General features: G+C 46.0%; 2 protein-coding genes across 3 annotated transcripts in view; both read left to right on the top strand.

The window, feature by feature from the left end:
- The window catches only part of TFRC (transferrin receptor), a 117,823-nt gene that overhangs the window by 41,559 nt on the left and 52,103 nt on the right, over positions 1–24,161 (top strand). The gene's annotated exons all lie outside the window — the stretch shown is intronic.
- Positions 1–24,161, top strand: part of ZDHHC19 (zDHHC palmitoyltransferase 19) — a 68,720-nt gene extending 44,559 nt beyond the window's left edge. The window contains exon 8 of the mRNA XM_089910038.1: positions 1–24,161. This exon is cut by the window's left edge and continues 34,272 nt beyond it. The gene's annotated coding sequence lies outside the window, so the exon portion shown is untranslated.

The raw sequence follows: 24,161 nt of genomic DNA, 5'->3' as shown, positions 1-24,161 counted from the left end.
GAAGGAGTCACTTGAGTCTCCTAAGAGTAGGTCCTGTGAGACTAACATTACTTCCTTCCCTTCCCTTCTCCTCTCCTTTACTCCCAGGAGAAGGGAAGGGAAAGCAGCAAACATTTATGATGGCTTTACGGTGCCCCAGGCTCTGTAGTGGGTGTACTCAGAGCTCATTTTCCAGATGTGAACCCTGAAACAGGTTCAGCGATGTTGAGAAGCTCACCTCAGGGGGACATCGAAGATCTGGATGCAGATCTAGATTCACCCAAATCCTGAGCAGCTCACAGCAGAAGCAGCAGCAGCAACATCCACTGCTACCCTGGGATGTCATTTAATCGTCATAAAGAAAAGTTTTATTACTCACATTGTATAAGTGAAAAAAAATGAGATGCAGGAGACGTGGAGTAAGCCAGCACAAAGTCACAGGTCTGTCTCACACCAAAGTCCAAGCTCTTAACCAGGCTACTCTATGGCCTCCCTCCTCTTCCTACCATCTTCCCAGGCCCAGGAGATTCTGGCCTCCCTGCCAGGGAGATTCTATCAGAATCTCTAAAAAGTGGAAAGGGATTGAGTTATTTGTAGTGAGGTGGATGGACCTAGAGTCTGTCATACAGAGTGAAGTAAGTCAGAAAGAGAAAAACAAATACTGTATGCTAACACATATATATGGAATCTAAGAAAAAAAAGGGTTCTGAAGAACCTAGGGGCTGGACAGGAATAAGGATGCAGATGTAGAGAGTGGACTTAAGGCCACGGGGAGGGGGAAGGGTAAGCTGGGACAAAGTGAGACAGTGGCATGCACTTATAAATACTACCAAATGTAAAATAGATAGCTAGTGGGAAGCAGCTGCATAGCTGCGGCTATGCCTAGCTGGGAGATCAGCTCGGTGCTTTGTGACCACCTACAGGAGTGGGATAGGGAGGGTGCGAGGGAGACGCAAGAGGGAGGGGATATGGGGATATATGTATACATATAGCTGATTCACTTTGTTATACAGCAGAAACTAACACACCATTGTAAAGCAATTATACTCCAATAAAGATGTTTAAAAAAAAACAAACATGGAAAGGGAGAGGGCAGCCACATACAGCTCCTGGTGGCAGCCACCGCTCTAGACTGGGTTAGTGGATCAGGTTGACTGGTTTATGGGGGTGGGTGCATGGAATCCCATGGCCACCTGGATTGCAGCAAGATTTTTTTTAAAAATTTATTTATTTTTGGCTGTGTTGGGTCTTCATTGCTGCACATGGGCTTTCTCTAGTTGCGGGGAGCAGGGGCTACTCTTTGTTGCAGTGTGCGGGCTTCTCATTGCGGTGGCTTCTCTTGTTGCAGAGCATGGGCTCTAGGCGTGCGGGCTCAGTAGTTGTGGCTCACAGGCTCTGGAGTGCAGGCTTAGTAGTTGTGGCACGTGGGCTTAGTTGCTCCTCAGCACGTGGGATCTTCCTGGGCCAGGGATTGAACCCGTGTCCCCTGAATTGGCAGGCGGATTCTTAACCACTGCACCACCAGGGAAGTCCTACAGCAAGACTTCTGATAGAGGAGACCTTCAGACATGAAAGGACATGAAGGAAACATGGGAGACGAAAACCGATACTGCTTGTATGGTGGGTTGAATTGTGTCTCCTAAAAAGATATGTCGGAGTCCTCACCCCTGGTACCTGTGAACATGACCTTATTTGGAACTCGGGTCTTTGCAGATGTAATCTAGTTAGATGAACTCATACTGGATCAGGGTGAGCCATAAATCCAATGACTGATGTCCTTATAAGAGGGAAATTTGGACATAGAGACACAAAGAAGACACACATAGAGGGAACAATGTCATGTGAAGATGCAGGCAGACGTGGAGTGATGCAGCTACAGTGAAGGAACATCAAGGATTGCCAGCAACCAACAAAAGTTAGGAAGAGGCAAGGAAGTATTTTTCCCTAGAGTCTTTGGAGGGGACGTGGCCCTGCTGACACCTTGATGTAAGACTTCTAGCCTCTAGAACTGTGAGAGAATGAATTTCTGTTGTCTAAGCCGCCCAGTCTGTGGTAATGTGTTCTGGCAGCCCTAGCAAACTCAAACAACGTGATTGCTCCATAGCTGATTGGGTAACATATCAGCTATGTTGCCCCTATCATGCGGACTTGGGAAGTGGGACAAAGGGCTTTTTCCTTGACCCTAATTTATTTTATTGTCCTCTTGGATGAAAATAAAGAAAATATCTGCCAATCAAATAGGTGGTTTATGCAAAACCTGGAGAGATGGTTAGTACTGAAGACAGGATTTCAATTCATAAACACCTCAATGAGCTGCAGTAATGGGCCAAATTTTATAAGTTGAAATTTAACAAGGACAAAGTCCTTTATTTAGGTTCAAAGAACCAACTGTGAGAATGCAAAATGAGGAACCCCTGGCTTAATGACAGCTCATATAATACAAGGTGTTGGCCGCAACTGAATATGACAACAATGCATAGCATAGCATAGCAGTTACTAAAAAAGCTAGTACATCTTTAGGGTGCTCTACTGCCAAGGAGAAATAAGATGAGCATCCTATGGGCCTCTGGACAGGTCAGGCCACATCTAGCACTTCATTCAGCTCTGGGTACCATGTTTCAGTATTTTGACACTACACAGCACCCAGGGAAAGAGAGCCAGGAAACTGAGGGGTCCAGAAACTGTCATGCAAGGATAACCAGGGGATCTAGGCTTGTTTTCCCTGGAAATAAGAAGATGTGGGAACAGGGGACATGTCTTTAAACACTAACAGTTCTCGTGAAGCAGAAGAAATGGGCCAACTGGGTAGTGTTCTAGGAGAAGGCTCCTAACCAGTGGCTTATACACTGATGATGAGCAGCCATCTCAGTTTTGGGGCACAACTGTTGATTTTGCAGCATTTATCCTCTCTTTTTCCAATAACAGCACCCAGATTTCCTTTGTGAAACCACTCCACCCCCACTTTCTCCATGGTTCCCTGGTGGGCATATGACTCAGGCTTAGCCAGTCAGAGGGCTCAATCCCTTTGGCCATAGCAGTCTGCTCAGGGATGGGCATGTGATCCAAGGCACATCACTGAGTGTCTATCCCAGGCATATTGTTGCAAATACCGGGCAAAGACTGTCTCCTCCCATTAGGATAATGAAGCTGGTCGGATAGACACCTGGAGGTGCTGGAGGCCAGCTTGCCAAGATGGGAAAGGAGCCTGCTTGAGAATAAAGTCAACACAGGAAAAAAAGACAAGAAATGGAGACAGAAAGATTTCTGCTGGCACCATGTGACCGCCTGGATCCAGCCATGACTGAAGCTTGCTTGTGACATGACACAGTACAATCCCCTTTATGCTTTCATCAGTTTGAGTTGAGGCTTGCTCATTTGCAATCAAGTGTCCTAACATATCACAAGACAGCTGCAAGAATAGCAAGCTGTCTGATGACATCGTACAGAAGGAATTATAATGGTCGACATTTAATGAGCACCTTCTATATGTAGAAATTGTGGTAGATTTTTATTTAAAGTTTAACTTTTAATAGAGTTATACGTGCACATAGTTCTACAAGTTAAATAGTTCTGTTAAGACTTGTGAAAACAACTGTCTCTTGCGACTCAGACCCCATTTCCAACTCTTCAGAGGCAATCGCTTTCAACTTTTCAGCTAATTCTTTATCTGTTGACTTTTCACTGTGGAAGATGAGGATTTAGCTTATTTTCATTCTCCCTGTCCCCACCTCACAGCACACTTCCCATGCCCCATTCCTCTCCATTTAGTTCTGTTGTAATTTGTAGGTCAGTATTCACTGTTTATACTTTTGACTTTGTAAACTCTATTCACAGCTTATTAGTATACTGTGATTACTTTTTCTTGCACAACATTTTGTCTTTGCTAGAGTTAACAATTGTCTTACATTTTTCGTTTGCTTAGTCGTCTGTATACTTGTTACTAATTCAACCCCAAACTCTCTCCCATGTGTGCAAATCTCTAGTCAATATGTTCAAAACATTAGGTGGTCTGTCGGTGGCATCTTCCTTAGCAGACCTTCTGATGGGCCCCCGTGTGGACCAGTCGCCCTCTAGGCTTTGGCCACAGCTGTTATCCTGGGACCTCCCCTCATCACCAGCTAGAGAGTCCCTTTGCTCCTTGTTTTATTCTTCTTCTTTCTGGGTTTACTATCTCTTGTTCAGAGCACATCCTCGAGTACTTTCCTGAGAAATGGGGTTCATGGAGTTAAAGGTTTGAGATCTTCTCTGAAAGTGTTTTCACACTCACATTTTTTTTTTTTTTTTGCGGTATGCGGGCCTCTCGCTGTTGTGGCCTCTCCGGTTGCGGAGCACAGGCTCCGGATGCGCAGGCTCAGTGGCCATGGCTCACGGGCCCAGCCGCTCCGCGGCATGTGGGATCTTCCTGGACCGGGGCACGAACCCGTGTCCCCTGCATCGGCAGGCAGACTCTCAACCACTGCGCCACCAGGGAAGCCCCACACTCACATTTAATTGCTGTAGGTTGGATATCATTGTCCCTCAGAATTTTGAAGATCTTGTTCCCTTGTGTTCTGGCTTTCCAGAGTAGCTATTGAGAATGTGATGCCATTCTGATTCTGGATCCTTTGTATGAAACCTGTCATTTTGTTTTGGTTTGGTTTTGCTTCTTCAAAGCTTGTAGGATCTTCTCATTATCCCCAGTGAGCTGCCCCAGCAGATCTAAAGATAAATAAGTCAGTCCCCAAGGAGCTCCAAGGCCAATGGAGAACACAGGTGGTTACTGTGTAACAACTTACCCCCCAAGTTAGAGGCTTAAAACTATAAACATTTGTTATCTCATGGTTTCTATGGATCAGGAATCTGACATAGCTTAGCCAGGTTCCTCTAACTCAGCGTCTCCATTCCAAAACCAATCAAGTGACAACTAGGGCAGCCATCATCTCAAAGGCCTGACTGAGGGGAATCTGCTTCCAGCCCACTCTTGTGGCAGTAGACCCACCTCAAGTCCTTACTGACAGTCAGCCAGAGACATCTGTTCCTTGTTGCATGGGCCTCTCCATAGGACCATTCCAAAATGGCAGTGTGCTTCCTCCAAAGTGAGGGCTCGGACACGGAGAGCCCAAGTCAGAAGCCACAGACATTCCTTTTGTAACCAATCTCAGAAGTTACATCCCTTAACTTTTGCCACATTCTTGTCATTAGAAGGGAGTCAATGAGCCTAGTCCACACTCAAGGGAGTGTTGCATATGGAAAAATACCAAGAGGCAGGGGCCATTGAGAGCCATCCTACTAGCGGCCACCTACCACAACAGGCAAATGGGTGATTAGAGCACAGGTGGTAAGTGCCTAGAGAAGTGAGTGCAGGTTCTGCCTGAGGAGATCAAGGAGGGCTTTCCAGAGGAAGAAGCTTTGGGTTGAAATGTGAAAGATGAGTAGGAGATATCCCAGGTAGACCAGGGGGTAGAAGAGCATCGCAGGCAAAGAAAAAATGTGCAAAAGCCAGAGCTGTGGAAAGGCTCAGTGGGTTCTTGGAGCAACACGGCGGAGCATGGAGCAGAGGGCTGAGATGCAAGGCCCTCCCAAGGAGTTGGTGCCTTATCTTGGAGGCGCCAGGGAACCATGACTAGCTTTCAGGGGCGTGAGATGACCAGGTTTGTGTTTCAGGACACTCTCTAGGTGCTGAGTAAGTGGGAGGGCTGGAGGAGCAGAGGCGGGAGGCCAGGCACAGCGAGGAAGCTGCGGCAGTTGTCCAGGTGAAAGTGGGGACGCTGAACTGGGGCGAGGTAAACGTCACCAATGGGGCCTCTACAGTGTCAGTGACAAGGGATTCAGCCTGTCTGTGAGCCAGGTGAATGGAGGAGGTGGAGAAAGGAGGAAAGGGTGAGAATGGAGGGAGGTGTTGCCCAGCCCTGAGCCGGTTGACTGGCAGGCAAACAGTGAGCAGGCAGGGTCTTGCTCCTGCGTTATGGGAAGGTTCACAGGGTTGGGTGGTGACCTTGGGAGGCTGGGAAGAAAGGTCAGGGTGGAGACGTCAGTGCCATTTTGGGGCCCCGGTTTGGTCCCAGGAGGCCCATCTCTAAGTCCTGTCGATGGCTCTCCCTCCGTACCTTTTAGATGGCTGCCCACCTGTGGCTTAGAACTCCAGCCCACCCCAGCAGCCTTCAGAGCTAGGCCTACCTTTGCCCTTCTGAAGTTCATGGAAGACCTTGAGCCTTTGAACTAACAGCCTTATCGCCTCCTCTTCCTCTATCTGACTGTGGGCAAGTGAGTCACTTTTCAGTCTTCTGTCTATAAAATGAGGGCCTGGGACCAGGTGCTCCCCATCACTCCTGCCCATGCTGACTTGCTGGGATCCCATCTCTCACCCATCTCTCTGGGCTCCATGGACTCCAGGCTCTTTCTGTAGCATGCGTTCCAGCCACCCTGATGGCTACCTGCTTTCCTCCTTCCTTCTGCTCAGGCCTGCCCTGCGGAGCCCGGAGGGGCTGCAGTGAGCTCAGCTCCTTTTCCTTCTGCACACAGTTTTTGAGGTTTGGTCTTGTTTTCAGTGGAGCACTTCGGTACTGGGACCAGGATGTCCTGGCCTGGGATCTGCCCAGCATACTATGAACCATCAGGCAGGCAGAGTCTTGCAGTCCACCCCCTTGCTCCAGACAGAGCTACTTTATTTATCAGAGATAATCTTTAAAGGTACAGAAGAAAAATTCACACCTTCATGGTAACATGTTCATAGTTTACAGATCCTCAGTGGTGAGGTTCTCTGGTGGATGTAGCCTAAATCCTTCAGGGAGCCATAAAAGAGAACAAAGCTGCCCTCTAAGGGCTCCTGGATAGAAGACTCAGACTGGGGCCGGCCCCACTCAGCTTTCCCTCTCCAGAGGGAGGCCTTCCCAGCAGGCCTCCGGGTGGGAAGGGGACCCTTCTTTGCCTTCCTGCGCTCTCTGACTAGGCCCAGCACACACCTGCCTTGGCCCAGAGCTGCAGTTGCCTTTGGCACCCAGAGGGTCTGAGGATATTATGTAACTGATCTTGGCCAGACATTCTGGTTCGGCAGGTACAGCCTGCAAAGTTAAAAATTGTTCTAAAAATGCAATGCAGCTGCCTAAACACACAGCCCTGGAGGAGGAGGCTGGCAGGCAGAAGCCACAGTCAGCAAAAGGAAGTGTCTTCCACGGGGACTTTGGGTCCAGTGCTCTGACACCAAGGGAAACATCAAACTCAGGGACGAGTGGTACATGCCTGCTCCCCAGAGATAGGTTTTGTGGCTTAACACCCTCTGAGCTTTCTTTCTTTTTTTTTCTGGCTGCGCTGTGCATCCTACGGGATCTTAGTTCCCCAACCAGGGATCGAACCCATCCCCCCTGCAGTGGAAGTGGGGAGCCTTCACCACTGGACCGCCAGCGAAGTCCCTGAGCTGTTTTCTTTAGAACCTACTGTGTCTCCCTGTGAGAAAGCTGCTCTGGCCCCGCCTCCTCCATAATCCCATCCAGTCTCTACCTGTGTCTGTTTTGGGGTCTTGCTTTTTGTTCTTTGATGTCTTGTTCCCTTTCCATACTTCTAGGCACCTCTGACCTTCCTCTACTTCTTCTTTTCTGGTCCCTTCTCTTCTTTCTTTTCCTTTTTCCCCCTCCTTTCTTCCACTCCCCTCAACCCACTAAATAATGGGGATGGGAATTCCTTTTTCCCCCTCCTTAAACTCTGCCCGCCTTCCTAAGCCCCTGGGACTTGTCCTGGCAGAGGGAGGCAGACTCTGGTCCCTCCAGCTGTGATCTTGGGGAAGTCCCTTCTCCTCTCTTGGCCCCTGTGAAACGGGGACAATAATATCCACTTTATTTGCTGCCTCGCAAAATGTTTGTGAAAATCACAAGAGGCGACACTGACTTCTGTACACATATACAAGGGCTTAAAATTTTTTTTCCTTCAGTTCATTAATTTGTTACATATTTGTTAAGCACCTATGATTTGCCAGACATTATGGTAGGTTCTGGAATATATAAGGAAAGATACTGATGGAGTAGGCCCTGAACCTGCTCATTAGAATCACAGGCAGGGCTTCAGAAAAGACAAACTCCCAACCTCCACCCAGACCTACATGTCAGGGTCTGCAAAGATGGGGCCTAAGGAGGCAGGGGTAGAGCCTGTGTTTTTACAGCTTCTCAGGTAGGCCCAAACCCTCAGGCTTGGAAACCAGCGTGCTGATGAGGGAAGGAGCTGAGGGTGGGCTGGGAGGAGGGAGGACAAAGCCAAAACCCACACTGGGAAGACATAGACAGGCAAAGGTGAGGATGGCAGAGGAAGATGGTGGAAGAAGCTGGTGACAGAGAACCAAGAGGGCATTTTTCTCTTGCCTCTTGACTAGGTCTGTCCAGGTATATCTGTTGCCAGACTGGCCAGCGATTAAAGGCCTGTGATGGAGTCCTTTAAAAAGTAATGAAGGACTTCCCTGGTGGTTCAGTGGTTAAGAATCCACCTGCCAATGCAGGGGACATGGGTTCGAGCCCTGGTCCAGGAAGATCCCACATGCCGCGGAGCAACTTAGCCCATGAGCCACAACTACTGAGCCTGCATGCCACAACTACTGAGACTGTGTGCCACAACTACTGAAGCCCACGCACCCTAGAGCCTGTGCTCTGCAACAAGAGAAGCCACCTCAATGAGAAGCCCGCGCACTGCAACGAAGGGTAGCTCCCTCTCGCCGCAACTAGAGAAAACCCATGAGCAGCGATGAAGACCCAATGCAGCCATAAATAAATAAATAATTTTTTTTAAAAAGTAATGAAAAGAATCACAAAGGAAATGTAGTAGTTCTAATCATTTCTTCATGATGGGTGGCTTTCTCCCCTCAGCTAGGATATTTTATAGGATATTTTCTCACAGATCTGCCTTCCCCTATTTGTTTCGTCTAGAGGACCATTCTAAAAGTAGCCCTACGTTTTCTACTTTTTCTTGGTATACTTATAAATAAAAAATAAGGTTTGTTTCTTAAATATTCGTGATATTTATTCTGATGTTTATGAAGCAATTACTAAGTTTTGTTGCCTAGAAATTTAAACTTATGCCCATTAAGAAATGAAGGAACAGTTAAAAAAAAAATCTAATGCCTCCAACCATGATGATTTCATATACATTTTTTTTTTAACTTTAAAAGGGTCCTTTAGGAAGGAACATAATCTGATGTTCAGTAATTCATTCTACTACAGTATCTTTTTTTTTTTTTTTTATTTCTGGTACGCGGGCCTCTCACTGCTGTGGCCTCTCCGGTTGCGGAGCACAGGCTCTGGACGCGCAGGCTCAGCGGCCATGGCTCATGGGCCCAGCCGCTCCACGGCATGTGGCGTCTTCCCGGACCGGGGCACGAACCCGTGTCCCATGCATCGGCAGGCGGACTCTCAACCACTGCGCCACCAGGGAAGCTCAGTATCTTTTTTTCTTCTGTTAAATTTAAAGTTAAAATGAATATCTGTAATTTTTAAATGTTAACAGTGACTTTGTTTTTCATGCGATAATTATCTGAGTAGCCAGGCATTGTTGATGGTAGGAGTAGTGAACAAAACAGATGAAGATTCTGGGAGAGTTGCATTTCAGTTGGGGAAGGATAATAAGCCAAATTAACTAGATGAAATAAGAGCAACGTTAGCATGGTAGATACTAACAAAATGCTAAGGAGAAAAAACAAAAATCAGGCATGAGAAATACAAAATGAGAAGGAAGATGTGTTAGAGTTTTAGGTAGTGGGCCTGGAAGATCTCCTGAACTTTTTAAACTTTTCATCGCAGAAAATTTCAAACATATGCAAAGTTAGAATAATAAAACAAATACCTATATATCCATCACTCACTTTCAGCAAATATTTAGTTTTGCTAATTTGGTTTTATCTAGTTTTCCCCAATTTTTTGTTTATTTTTTTGCCTTGGGGTTTTAAAAAGCAACTCTGAGATTTCACATTAGTTTTCCTGTTGATGCTCCAGCAAGCATCTTAACTGATAAGCTCATTCTAAAAATTACATATTTACCCTGCTTTTTCACACCCCATAAAATGAACAATAATCCCTTAATGTCATCTAATAACCAGTCCATATTCTCATTTCCCAATAGATTCAAAAATATCTTTTTACACTTGGTTTTGAAACAGGATAATAAAGATTAATTCTAAATGATAACATAGATTTTAATACTTTGTTTTTCAAATTGTTTACCATGAACATGTATTGCTTTTATAATTCTTTTTTAAGTGTAATTTTTTTTTTGCGGTACGCGGGCCTCTCACTGTTGTGGCCTCTGCCGTTGCGGAGCACAGGCTTTTCTCACGGGCCCAGCCGCTCCGCGGCATGTGGGATCTTCCCAGACCGGGGCACGAACCCGTGTCCCCTGCATCGGCAGGTGGGCTCTCAACCACTGCGCCACCAGGGAAGCCCCTTAAGTGTAATTTTGAAAGGAAAATGAATAGATGACAAACTGGAGAAGAATCTTGCAGCAAATAAGACAAAAAATTAGGTTCATAAATAACTAATCAATACTGATAATAAGCAAGGAATATGAACTAAATTTCTTTCAAGAGGAAATTAAACAGTAAATAAGCACCATGCTGTACCAGATTTAGTTAACCATATTCAGTCATATTAACACCAGCACTAAAGCTCTCTGCAGAGCTGGTGGAGACCCGCTCACACACTGCTAGAAAAGTGAAGATTGTTACACTGGGGAACAACAGAGCCATAAAGGATTAAAAAGGTATAAACAAGGGAGGGATAAATTGGGAGATTGGGTTTGCCATATACACACTACTGTAAATAAAATAGATAACTAACAAGAACCTACTGTATATATAGCACAGGGAATTCTACTCAGTACTCTGTAATGGCCTATATAGGAAAAGAATCTAAAAAACAGTGGATATATGTATATGTATAACAGAGTCACTTTGCTGTACACCTGTACAGAGTCGCTTTACAACACAACATTGTAAATCAGCTATACTCCAATAAAAATTTAAAACAAAACAAAACAGGAAGGCTATAAACAAATATGTATTTATCTTTAGCTGCAAAAAGAAGCAAACTAAATATTCAGCAATAAGAAAATGAATAAATAAATAATGGTTCATCAACCTGATGGACGATCAGCCTGCCATTAAAAATTCTATGTGTGAAGACTGTAGCATTATGAAAGAGCATTTATGATGAAATGTTAAGTGATGTGAAAAATATAAAACAGATTACAAGTGCAGTGATATCAAATATGTATGTATTTAGATGAACAGGAAAGACTAGACAGAAAGAACATCATTGGGTTAGAACGCTGAGATCCTATAAGGTGATTTATTTTTCCTTTAACATCTTTGTATTGTTTTTACAATAATTCTTTTTAAAGAGAGGTCAGGATATGGGTTAAAATGTGGAATGATGTGGGAAATATGCTCCCATGCTATCTCCTCCTCTCTGGAAGTCTTGCCCACGTCCCCCGTCCTGCCAGCCCTTGCTGTCCACACCCTGGGAGAGTCCTGAAGGGAGCCAGCTAGGTAAACTTCATCTCAGCCACGAGCAGGCCCTGGTGCCCGGGCGCTCCCCTTTGCTGAGTCCGCCTCCCTGCCAAGCTCTTTACAAGCTTTATCTCAATTTAATCCTCACAACTGCTTGGTGAGGTAGGTGCTGCTATCTCCATTTTCTAGATTTAAAAACGGTCTCATAGAGAGTTTGATAACTTGCCCAAGGTCACAGGGTATGGAGCAGAGCCAAAGCCAAGCTGCTGCTGCTAGCTTCTGTGCGCTCCACTGTGCTGGCTTCTCTGGGCAGCTCTGCCCCGTGGCTTGCTGTGCAGTGGAGTGAGCTCCTTAACCTCTCTGATCTCCTAGTCATTTGTAGGTAACAATGAGAGGCACCCTGGGGAGGAGCCCACCTCCCTGGTTCTGGGCTCAGAGCTCCACATGCATGTGAACAGAGCAGAGGATGGTGGGACCATCAGCTCCACTGACTCGCCTGTGCATTCATTCATTCGTTCATTCATTCATTCATTCATTCCATGCATGTCTACCAAGCACTCTCCCTGAGCTAGGCACTGTGCTACCTCTGGGACAGCATAGTAAGGCTCGATCCCCATCTAACAAAGGGGGGAGGACATATTAACAGAGAAGTATAATGAAATACTCTCTCCATTCAAGTATCCCCTCCTCAGAGAAGATGCGCCGCACCATGAGATTAATAGCATCTCTTCATGACCATTCACTCTCCCGTCATTCTGGTGTTTCTTCATATTAGTGAAATTCTCTTAGTGTTTATAACTTCCATGAGGTCAGGAACCTCCCTTGTTTACTTCTGTTATTTCCCAGGACTTAGCCCAGAGTAAATCCTCATGCATGTTCACTGTTTACTGAATTATCTTAATGAATGAAAGTGTGGCCAGCACTGTGGTCGACATTTGTAGAACCGAGCAGAGCCGGGGGAGGGGGGAATGATTTCAGGAGGAGGATCAGGTGGTGGAGAAATTGTGTTGTGGGACAGTTTGGAAAAGGGCAGGAATGCACTTCTTTGGCAAGAGGTCACCAACACACTCAAGACCTTTTAAACCCAGAAAAGAGGTGTCTGGGGCTATGGAGTGACAATCAGAGGGTCTGAGCTAGAGGGGCCCCAGAGCTCATCTGAGCAAATACTTAACACCTCCAGCTTCTGTGCTTTGTGGAGAAAAAGAAAAAGACTCATGGCTTTAGATATCAGCTGTTTTAAAGAGACATGCTTTAAAAGATTGCATTCCCTTCAAACTAGCAGTATATTTCCTATAATTTGGCCTAATCAAATAATGACAAGATGAAGGCAAAGATGAGTACAAGAATGGTCATCCCCGCGTTGTTGATAATGACAAAAAGCTGGAAAAGCATTGTCCAACCATAGGGTAATGGTTAAATAATGATAGAGTCATGCAATGGAATAGTACGTATGCATTAAAACATATGTGTAGCCCTGCATATGTATAGCGCCAAAAGTGTACTCGAGAAGTATATGTCATGAAGAACAGTGTTCCCAAACAGTATGTTTGATATTATTTTATTTTGACAATTTTATATTTATGTATGAGACAAAAATATATTGGTTATCTCTGGTTGGTGGGCCTACAAGTGATTTCTGTACTTTTTTGCTTATTTTTTTCTTAGAATTTCTGCAATAAATATAAATACTTGGACAATGAAAATGAAAAGAAAGCTAAATACACTCTAGGCTGTACTCTGGAGGTAGGGTTTAGGCGATATGACCTGACAGGTGTGAGCTGAATAAAGGGAAAAGCATATGCGATCTCAGGGAGCAATATCCTCAGGGGAGGAACTTCAGTTCTCATCCATCCTCAGAGGAAACCAAATCCTCCCTGAACGTGGATGGTATTGAAACCCAATCAACTAACTCTAATAGGCTTAGTGTTCATTCAGTACACTGAAGGCTTAGCCTGCCAGGTGCAGGGATCATGGGGCTAGGATGCAAAGTTGATTTCAGGGCCACAGGGTCCCGGTCCAGTGTGAGGTAGAGGTCAACGGCTCCATCCCAGGACCCCAAGCAAGTGCCAGCTCCCTTCTAGGCACTGGGGTGTCTGATCCTCACACACACAGAGGGGTGGCAGAGCCTCCTCCCTGGGGACCCCTTTCCTGTCAATCCCACTCAGGGTGTTCTTCCATACACCTAATTAAGCTTTCTGCCACTATTATTACAAATATAATATTTTCATTGTTTTCTGCTCATTGTAGAATCCTTGAAAGATATAACAATACATATGCTTGGAATATATCTGAATTATAAGGAAGAAAGTTATCACCGATAAACCCGTGCCCTGGAATATAGCCACTAATTTTTTTAGTAGACTTCCTTCCCCACTTCAGTGCATAGACATAGGCGTAAATGGCATCACCCTGTGGGGTCCTGATCTCTTCATTTACCATCAAGCATGCAGTCTCCCCAGGTCCCTGGGAAAGCACCTCGCAGCCTCACCCTGGGGCTCAGCTCCCCAGGCAGGGCTTGGCTGGTGCTGGTGGACCTCTGACTGGAGCACCTGTAGAGACTCAGGTGCCTCTTCCCCTCGGTGGGTGCTGTCCTGAAACCCCACAAGGAAGCAGATTTCCTTGGCTGTGGACTAAACTTATGGGGAAGGGCACTTGGAGGCGAAGGACATCAAGTTGGAATTAAGACTATGAAAGCCCCTATTACAGTATGTTTTTGTTTATTAACAAAATCAAGACAGCACCCTGCACAAAGGAACACCAATAACATTGCCATATCCTTTGTTTCACATGACAGGCACCACGCCATTTCCATTGTCTGGTTCTGGCTCTACCCAAACTTCCCAGGGTCTCCCTCACAGGCCCAACGAGACCACTCCAGTTTTGCTTGGTTTTGCTGCTGGGTAATTCACACAGAGAAAGCTAGAGGTTCTGACTGGTTTCCAGAGCTTGACCGTTGCTGAGTCTCTGACTTGGGAGCAGGCTGTTCCCACCTCCTGACTTGGATGTTGGCCATTTGTGTGGCTCAGTCAGCCTGTGGGACCCTGGAGAGTCCCCATCTCTTTCCTCCCCATCCAGTCTTCTTGCGATAACCCATTGCTGCCAGGGTCCCCAGATGGGCCCCACCAGCCTAGTCTACACAGGCCCAGGAACCCACCCCCTTATCCCACTGAGCTGGCCCGAGGCCAGGGTCCACCTTCCTCAGCTTCCCACATTTCTCCCCAGGCTCTGTTATGCAAGGATGAAATCTCTCCTCCAGCCTCTGGTTTACCAGAAAGAAATGGGATGAATTAAATGATGACCCGGAAGTTCCTGAGGCAGCTGAGATGTGGTGGAAAGAGTACACATCGTGCAGCTGGGAGATGTGGATTCAGGTTCTACCTCTACCACTTCCTAGCTGAGTGATAGGTTTCAAAACCTCTCTGTGGGAGGCAGAATAATGGTCCCCAAGGATGCCCGTGCCATGATCTCCAGGACTGTGAAGGTCGTACATTACATGGCCATGGCAAAGGTGACTTTGCAGATGTGATGAAGTTTCCAGACCTAGAGATGGGGAGATTGTGTGATGAGGTTTCCAGACGTAGAGATGGGGAGATTGTCCTGGATTATCCCTGTGGGCCCAGTCTAGTCACATGGGCCCTCAACAGCAGAGAGCTTTCTCTGGCTCAAGGCAGAAGAGAGATTAGTCACAAGAGGAGCTCTGAGAGACTCAAAACATGAAAGGAACTCAACCACCACTGGCTTTGAAGATGGCGGAAGGGAGCTGCATGAGGAGTACAGGCAGTCTCTAGAAGCTGAGACGGGCTCCCCGCTGACAGCCAACTGGTACCTCATCCTACACTGCATGGAATTCAATTCTGCCAACAACCTGCATGAGCTTGGATGCAGATTCGTCTTCAGACCTCCAGAAAGGAGCACAGCACTGCCGACACCTTGATTTCAATGTCGCAGATTCATCTTCAGACCTCCAGAAAGGAGCACAGCCCTAACGACACCTTGATTTCGATGTCGCGAAACCCAAAGCAGAGGACCAGCTGAGCCGTGCTGTGCCTGGCTGTGCCCGCACTGCTGAGCTACAGAATGGTGAGATGATGCGTGTTATTAAGCTGCTCAGTTTGTGTTGATTTGTCACAGCAAGAACAGAAGATGGATATTCTCTTTGAGCCTTGATTTTCTCAGCTGTAAAATGGAGACAATGCTTATGGTAGGCATCTTGCCGACTTGCTGTAGCAACTGAATGAAATCAGAAGTACGTAGGCGCTGTATAAACTGCAGAGTACTCTACAACAGAAGGCTGGAAGTTATTCTATCACTGAGTATTCCGCCCTTTAGGAGCCACAAGCTAATGCCTCAGCCCGGAGAGGCAAAGAGAGGAAAACTCAGCCCGCCACTTGGTATCGACCCGAATTCCAGGTACGTCCAAGAATAGTGGTGAAGGACTTTGATTCCTGGAGGCTAGGCCAAGGTGGGCCCCCTCCTCTGTGACTGTGGAAGGGAAGGGCCCAGGCCAGAGGCAATGAGGAGCCATTCCTGGCTGCCCTTCAATCCGTCTGGCAAAGCCACGCTGCTGATAGGCACACCCGAGGTGAGGTGAGGCGAGGCAGGTAAGGTGAGGAGACGGAACGTCACGAAGGGTACTTCTCCCAGCCCTTCCCTTCTCTTCCTGCTTCAGTTCAGCAAGTCAGGCCCTACTGTGCCCGAGGAGGCAGCCACAGAGATTCCAGGGAAACGGGAGCCCCTCCTGCCGCCCAGGGCACCGTGCTTCTGGCTCCAGTCCTGCTCTCTCTGCAGTCAGGGGCCCGCTCACATCCCCCAGGCATCTGAGAGGTGTCCACCGCCCCTGGCATCCCCCCTTCGCACCCTTTCCCTCCCTCTCGGCCTGCCTGGTCCTGGTTGAAGCTGGGGGTGTGGGTGGGGCATGGCGTGACCCCTGAGCTGCTTGGAGCCTGGAGGGGGCAGTCCCCAAGCTGCGAGCACAGAGAGGATTGTCGGCGACTTTGTCACTGAGCCTCCTGAGGAGGAGAGAATAGCCTCAAATGTGGGAACTGTATTCTTCCAAGGCAGGTGGGGGATGATGAACCCTCTTCCCGGGTCCTGTGGGAAGATAAGGCCACAGTGGTTGAGAGACAAAGTAGTCAGGGGTTCCACTGCCTGTTCCCACTACCCCCCAATGGACAATTCCATCCCCAGGGAGGCACCTCATCAACCCCCCTCCCCAATACACATAGAGCAGCCAAGTTAGAAGGGCCCTTTGAGGCCTTATGGCCCAAACTCCTTGTCATACGCTTAGGAAACTGAGACCCAGAGAGAGGGATCCTTCCATTACACAGGCCATTGCTATGAAGTCAGTGATGAGGCCTCAGACCTTATCCCTCTCCAAAGTTCACACACTATGCATTCAATGAGCTGTACCAAAAAGCAAGGTCAAGTCTCAAATGCCCCCCACCTCCACCCACTGCTGACCTTACCACCTTATATTAACTTGCAGCTTTTATATTCTAGACAGAGATCAGGCCATCCTGTTTACTCTTAGCCGGAAGGGCTTATCGCAGTGGTTACCACATTTTCCCAAGACTAAATAAAAACAGTCACACTTCCAGATATTCACTCATTTATTTATTATTTATACCACACCTACTTCTAAAACGTATTTGAGATGGCTCACAATAGAAGCCACACATGCTACAGAACTATTCAAAAGTGAATAAATGTTCAGACAGTCAAACCTTTCAAGATTTTCAGACTGTGAGACTGATTTTGTTTTTTAAGAACAAGAGGTATTTGACCTCAGGTACTTGAGAGTCAGGTCCTGAGTGTGACTATTTAAAGGTGTCTGGTTAATTTGAGTAGTTAATTTGAGTAGTTAATTGGAGCATCTGATAGAGTGTAGGGACCAGGGGTAGGAAAGGACAGGTATCAGCAGGCCAAGAGTGAGCGTAGGAATGAAAGGTTCATTTTTTTCCTACCCTCTTTCTTCCTTCTCGATGCTGAGGTGTGATGATGTGATACCTGGAGCTACGGCCACTGTCTTGTGGCCGTGAGGCAAAACACACCGAAAATGCTGAGGGTGATGGAAGAGAAAGGGCCTAGGTCCTTGATGACAGAGGTGAACTGCTGAACCAACCCTGAAGAGTGCACCATCAGTTGTCTGAGAGATAATGAAATGTTTCTATTGTTTAAGTCACTGTTAATCAGGTATTCTGTTACTTGCACCTGAATGCATTCAAACTGATAAAATGGAAGCTCATTGTGGGATGGGATACAGTAGAAGCACAAAGGATGGCTGATGTTTTATCCAGATGGATCATAAAAAGCTTCTCAGAAAACAACCCTGAAGAGGGTCTTGAAGGATGAAGAGGAGTTTGCTAGGCAGGCAGGGGAAGGAAGGGCATGCCAGGCAGTGGAATAACATGTGAAAAGGCATGGAGGCAAGAAGGAGGATGCAGGTTAGAGGGGCCACTCACAGATTGCTGAGAGGTGAGAAGGCATCTGGTGGAACATGAACAGAGCACAAGGGACCAGGAGTCAGAATAAGAAGTCTGGACTTGGCTGAGTGGGCAGTAGGGAGCCAGTGAGGGGATTTAAGCAAGGGGCTAGGAGTGGGAGCAGGAGGAAGTCAAGCAGGTTACAAGACATCCAGGTGATTGGGATCCGTGAGGCCGGGTGAATGTTGAGGACGGTCGAAGGGACCCAGACCACTGAGAGGGAGCCAGAATCAGTGTTAAGGTTTTTTGCCAAAGAATTTCTCACCTTTGTTTCGGACCTTCTCGAAGGGACTCTGTTTTGTAGGAACCAGTCACCCTGAGGCTGGGAACAGTCAATCACACGGAAAGCCAGCAGCTGCTGGAGAAAGCCTGACAAAGATCAGGAGCCCTCAAAAAGAACCTGCCCGCGTGCTAGCACTTCAGAGCATCTGGCCAGACGCTTCATGACACGAATGAGGAAACTGAGCCTTGAGCAGGGATGTGGGCTGAGCAGACCACACAGCTACCTGGAAGCAGAGCAGGCCTGGTCCTTGGATTAGCACTCAGCCCCAGCACCCCTCAGCTCCTCTCCTAGCGACACATGGCGGCAGATCAAAAGAGAACAAACGAGAAACCCGGGCCCAACAGGATGACACAGCAAACAGAGAAGACGGATCAACAACGTTTGAAGCATATGAATAGGGCCTGTCCCCCAGCGTGAGGAAGTTAAAGATAAAATTCCTTCAGCTCATACTGATTACTTTTAATACCCTTTCAGAATTCCTAAGGAACTAAACTTTTATTCAAAAAACTACAAACAAGCTTTGAACTTGTTTGAAGATAAAAGAAGTATGTTATGGCCCAAGGCTGGCGAGGGGAAGGCTTACAGGTATTTTGAAACAAACTTTGGAGAGTTCATGACAGTTCGAAAGGCTTTTTGCTAGTACACGGCAGATGTGTCTGTCACTGCCCAGCTGAGACAACACACAACAGCCTGAGTCTTCGAGAGAGCAGAGCTACCCAGAGCGCCTGGGCTTAAACCCCAGTTTCATTTACCAGCTGTGGGCAAGTCACCTAACCTTTCTTGTTTTGGTTTCCTCATCTGTAACTAGGGATGATAATCACAGTCACCAGCTGATAGAGCTGTTGTGAAGATTTGTTGAGTTAGCGTTAATGGTGAAGAGTGGTGGTTGTACTTTGTTGGTGTTAGCTGTCTTTATGAGTTCCAAAATCTGGGTGAGGAGAAATAGCCCAGCTGCAGCCAGCCTGACTGGGCCTCCTTAGTCACTGACCACTCACCTGCGGGTAGCCAGGGATAGGCTCCTGCTATTAAGGGTGGTCCCTGGACCAGTGGTAACCATTATCTGGGAGACGGTTAGGAAGGCTGAATCTGAGGCCCCACCCCAAACCTACTGAGGCAGAATCCTCATTCTAACAAGATCCCCAGGGGATTCAGGTGAGCACTGGGATTGGTCACTGAAATGAGCACTAAAGGCATCTCCAAGTGGAGGGGCCTCGGCCTCTTTGTGGCCAGGGCCCCGCTGGCCCTCCTGGTCCTGAGACCAGGGCTTCTGGAGCTGCTGGAGATGCCTGGCCCCAGGGCCTGTTCATCCTGACTCTGGCTTTCTGCAAATATTGAGGTCACTTCCATTTCCCTGTCTCTGGTTTGGGTCCAACAGGTGGGGGCATGTGGGAGACACTGACCTTGCCTTGAGTTTACCTGGAGCAGGGAATTGGTGATGCATCTTCTGTGGAGCCGCTAGCTTTGCCCTAGGGGGATCGTATACAAACTCCTGTGGCATGTAGAGCTTGAGGCAACTTTCCCAATAACCATCCAAAGGTCAGTGCACCCTGCCACTGAGACAGTCATGGGGCTGGCTGTGGGGATGACTAATGCCAAGAACTTGGGGTCAACTAAAAACCCTCAGCAAAGCAGAGAAGGAACCATTCATCCAGTAATCCTCTCCAGTAACATTTTTTATAGACTGTGTTTTTTTTCCTTTTTTAAAAAAATTTTTATTGGATTATAGCTGATTTACAATGTTGTGTTAGTTTCAGGTGTACAGTAAAGTGAATCGGTTATACATATACATATACATATAACCACTCTTTTTTAGATTCTTTTCCCATATAGGTCATTACAGAGTATTGAGTAGAGTTCCCTGTGCTATAGAGTTATTAATTATCCATTTTATATATAGCAGTATATAAATGTCAATCCCAATCTCCCAATTTATCCCTCCCCACCTTTCCCACCTGGTAACCATAAGTTTGTTTTCTACATCTGTGACTCTATTTTGTAAATAAGTTCATTTGTGTCATTTTTTCAGATTCCACATACAAACAATATCATATGATATTCGTCTCTGTCTGACGTACTTCACTCAGTATGACAATCTCTAGGCCCCTCCATGTTGCTGCAAATGGCATTATTTCATCCTTTTTTATGGCTGAGTAATGTTCCATTGCATATATGTACCACATCTTCTTTATCCACTCTTCTGTCGACGGACATTTAGGTTGCTTCCATGTCTTGGCTGTTGTATAAAGTGCTGCAATGAACATTGGGGTGCATGTATCTTTTCGAATTACAGTTTTTCCGGATATAAGCCCAGGAGTGGGATTGCTGGATCATATGGTAATTCTATATTTAGTTTTTTAATGAACCTCCATACTGTTCTTCATAATGGTTGTATCAATTTACATTCCCACCAACAGTGCAGGAGGGTTCCCTTTTCTCCACACCATCTCCAGCATTTATTGTTTGTAAATTTTTTGATGATGCCCATTCTGACCTGTGTGATGTGATACCTCATTGCAGTTTTGATTTGCATTTCTCTAATAATTAGTGATGTTGAGCATCTTTTCATGTGCTTTTTGGCCATCTGTGTGTCTTCTTTGGAGAAATGTCTGTTTAGATCTTCTGCCCATTTTTTGATTGGGTTGTTTGGGGTTTTTTTTATATTGAGCTGAATGAGCTGTTTGTATACTTTGGAGATTAATCCCTTGTTGGTCGCTTTGATTGCAAATATTTTCTCCCATTGTGAGGGTTGTCTTTTCATTTTGTTTATAGTTTCCTTTGCTGTGAAAAAGCTTTTAAGTTTAATTAGGTCCCATTTATTTATTTTTGTTTTTATTTTCATTACTCTAGGAGGTGGATCAAAAAATATTGCTGCGATTTATGTCAGAAAGTGTTCTGCCTATTTTCCTCTAAGAGTTTTATAGTATCCGGCCTTACATTTAGGTCTTTATCATAGACTGTATTTTACTTAACTGGCGCAAATGGTTCCACTTGCTTTAGAAGTCAGAAAAGCTTTGGTGTTGCTACTAAATATTTGAACGACCTCAAGGAGGTCACTTTCCATGTCTGGGCTCATATGGGATTAGATGTAAAATGAAGGAAGTTCTCTAAGATCCCTTCTCTCTGTTCAGGAGTAAGGGTAGATATGCCTGAATTCGTAAATGGAGGTCAAGTTAAGAAGGACTTGGAAGGTCAAGCTGTGAAATTCAGACTTGATGCTCTAATCTGCACTGTCCAACATGGCAACCATTAGCCACATGTGGCTCTGAACATTTGAAATGTGGCTACTCTGAACTGAGATGCTGCAAGTATAAAATACATACCAGATTTTGAGACTTCATATGAAAAAAATGTAAAATAGCTCATTGATATTCTGTTGATTACATGTTGAAATTATAAAATTTTGGATATGTTGGGTAAAATAACATACTTTATTAAAATTCACTTCACCTGTTCCTTTTTTAATTTTAAATGTGGCTACTAGAAGATTTTAAATTACACATGTGAATTGCATTATACTTCTACTGAACAGCAAACACTTTTCAAAGTGAGGAAGGATGAAAGTACAGATTAGTTTATCTTTGAATATTGCCCTGTGGGAATCACTTCCAAATTTAACCATCAAGGAAAGAATCCAGTGGGAACAATATGAGGAATAATTCTACAGATATTCTGATGGAAGTTCCAGATTTTGCCTGTACTTGCACGAAACGTCAGAGTTTGAACCTAAATTATTGTTCTGTCTTTGGGGCACCACTTGGTGCTTGTGTTAAAGCCAGCTGGTTGAGAACCAGGGCTAGGTCTCTGGAGTGTGAGGATAATTCTTCAGGTCCTATTTTAATGACATGGCTGAGAGATAAATACAGATCTAGAAAAAACAGATGTGTTAATGCTGGGAATGGTATTGCAATATATTTTCCTGATACAGCAGATTCTTTCCATGGCATTGAAGGAAATGCTTTGTGGTTTAGATAAAAACTGGAAGAGTGGCAAAATGAGAGCAGAGGCTCATAGGAAGGAAGCTACCAACCCATGCCTCTGTGGATCAACTTCCTCTGATGAAATTCCCCGCGGAAGCCCCGCCATCGTTTGCTGTCATTTGCGAGTGGATTTTGAGAAATTGGAGCTTTCTCTCCTTGACGTCCTGGCTGGCTCCCTGTCAGCTGCCACCATGGGAGACCTTCTGCCTGGCACATGTCCGACCCTTGGTCTGTCCGGGGCCTGCCTGGGCTGGGAACCAAGGTAGAAGTTAGAGTGAGGGCTGCAAGGGTAAGAGAGGGAAAACACTTGCTTGAGCTTCGTCTTTGGGCCTCCCTGGCCCCAGCTGAAGCCCATGCCAAGCTACAGCCCAGCAGATCCAGAGTGGCCCCCACTCCCAGGTTCTGCTGATCCTACCCAATTCTCTGGGCCCTTGACTGTGAGGATGGGACAATGTGGAGAACGATGCTGTCCCCACTGGGGGCCATAGGGCACTAGGACTGCATGGCCTGTGCCCTTTGGGCCAGAGTTGCTTGGGCCATTTACAATAAGCCTATTTTTCCCTCAATGTTTTGGAGAGAAACCAAATTTCCTTGACCTAAGCTCTCATTACACTAACAAACAACTCCTCAAAAGTCCTAGAATAAAAGGGACATGGTGACTATACTTTTGGAATAAAAAATTTGGACATAGGATCAGATAAGAAGGGGCTTATTTATGGTGTGAATGGGGCTGTCTCTGCTCATTCCACAGAGTTCATTTGTTCCAGCCTCTACAGGGCACCACTCTCCATCCACCCCCAGCCACTGAGTGCTGAGCTTTTTATTAAAGGCTCCAGAGGAGGGAACTCCTGGCTCCACAGTCCCAGCAGGGAAGGGGCACTTTGGATTCTGGTCCTTCCATGGAGAAGTGCCCCCTGGAGTCCTGGGCTTTCTCAACTGGCCTGGCCCTGTTGAGATTGTCTCAGTCATCAGGATTGAAGCCAGGCTTAGTCATGCCTTTCTTCTTTTTTTTTTCCTTACTTGACATTTCTAAGTGTGATGATGAACAAAATAGACAATTTAAGAATGGACCAATAATTTGGAGGAATTTCTCTCAGAAGCTCAACCTGTTCAGAGTAAGAGTTCTTACTTTCAGTGCTGCTGAGTCGGGGTTATAGTGAGTTTTAGAAATTGGTTTCTCCTATTTAAAAATGTAAGGAGGTTATTCACTACTAAGGAGTATTTTTGGTGAACAGAGAGCCTCGGGATGGAAATTCGTTCCTGGAATGGGTCTTAATTGAGATGCTTTCTCCTCCCAGGTGTCCAGACCCAGAATCCAGTCCACATGCCCCACCCCGACTCCCAGACAGGCCGGTGGGTGGCTCTGTGCAGGGACTCATTGTGGGAGGTGATGTTTGCTGTAAATGGTGCCTGCCTCAGAGCCAGTGAATGGGAAGAACAGGAGAAATAACCGGGAGCTTATGCCATTGGCTTTGTAAGAGGCAGCCTAGTGGACAGGTTCTATCCATCAGTATCTGTTTTCCCTTCCCTCCACAGCCAAGGCCATTTAAGTCCAACCACGTGTTCTAGAAACAGTCCTGTTTTAGATCAGGATGATTTAAGGAGCCGAATTTGATTCCGACCCTGCTCTGACACTATTTATTTACGGTTATAATCATTAACCGTTTGTTGCACTCTTGCCATATATCAGGCGTTTGCTTACTCATACTTGGCTCTGAGAGCCCTACGGGGAAGTAACTATTATTACAGTCACTCATAACATGACAAAACTGAGGTTGGAGAGATTAAGTCACTTAGTCACAGAGCCAGTTCAGTCCAGCTCCAAATCTACAGTTTGTCATTCTTGATTTTTTTTTTTTACTGTAAAATATATTCTCAAAATAGAATGCATAACATATGTAAATGGCTTAACAAACTATAATATATATTTTATATACAGATAATTTTTGGTTATGTATGTTAGAAATGTTTGTAGCTTACTT

The sequence above is a fragment of the Delphinapterus leucas genome, chromosome 4 (assembly GCF_059928025.1).
Source record: "Delphinapterus leucas isolate spDelLeu-1000000601 "Yukka" chromosome 4, BTC_Dleu_Yukka2, whole genome shotgun sequence".
In the NCBI taxonomy this organism is placed as follows: Eukaryota; Metazoa; Chordata; class Mammalia; order Artiodactyla; family Monodontidae; genus Delphinapterus; species Delphinapterus leucas.
This window is presented reverse-complemented; position numbering and strand designations above follow the sequence as displayed.